Below are 624 nucleotides of genomic sequence, written 5' to 3' on the forward strand. Positions count from 1 at the left end.
GGCTCACGGGCCCAGCCGCTCCGCGGCATGCGGGATCCTCCCGGACCGGGGCACGAACCCGCGTCCCCTGCATCGGCAGGCGGACTCCCAACCACTGCGCCACCAGGGAAGCCCCTGAAAAATTTTTAAATTGTATTTTTGTGGCAGGCCATGCATCGTGGATTCAACATGCTGATTACAGCTACATGAAAGCGTCCTCCCCAAATCGAAGATACACGTTCTACTCAAGCACACGTACAACACTTATCCAAATCGATCCCATACCAGTCACAAAGACAGCATGAAATTGTTCAAAAATTTGATGTCATAGAGATTACATTTTAACCACATTATCACTAAGTTAGACAACAATAGCAATATAGAAAAGGAGGAATACCACATTTTGTTTAAAAGCACCTCCAAACAATTCATGAGTTAAAAAGGAAATGATAACGGAAATTACGAAATATCTAGACCTGAACAACCATCAAGGTATTACATATCAGAACGTATGGGGGGCTTCCCTGGTGGCGCAGTGGTTGAGAGTCCGCCTGCCGATGCAGGGGACGCGGGTTCGTGCCCCGGTCCGGGAAGATCCCACATGCCGCGGAGCGGCTGGGCCCGTGAGCCATGGCCGCTGAGCCT

The sequence above is a fragment of the Physeter macrocephalus genome, chromosome 6 (assembly GCF_002837175.3).
Source record: "Physeter macrocephalus isolate SW-GA chromosome 6, ASM283717v5, whole genome shotgun sequence".
Lineage (NCBI taxonomy): Eukaryota > Metazoa > Chordata > Mammalia > Artiodactyla > Physeteridae > Physeter > Physeter macrocephalus.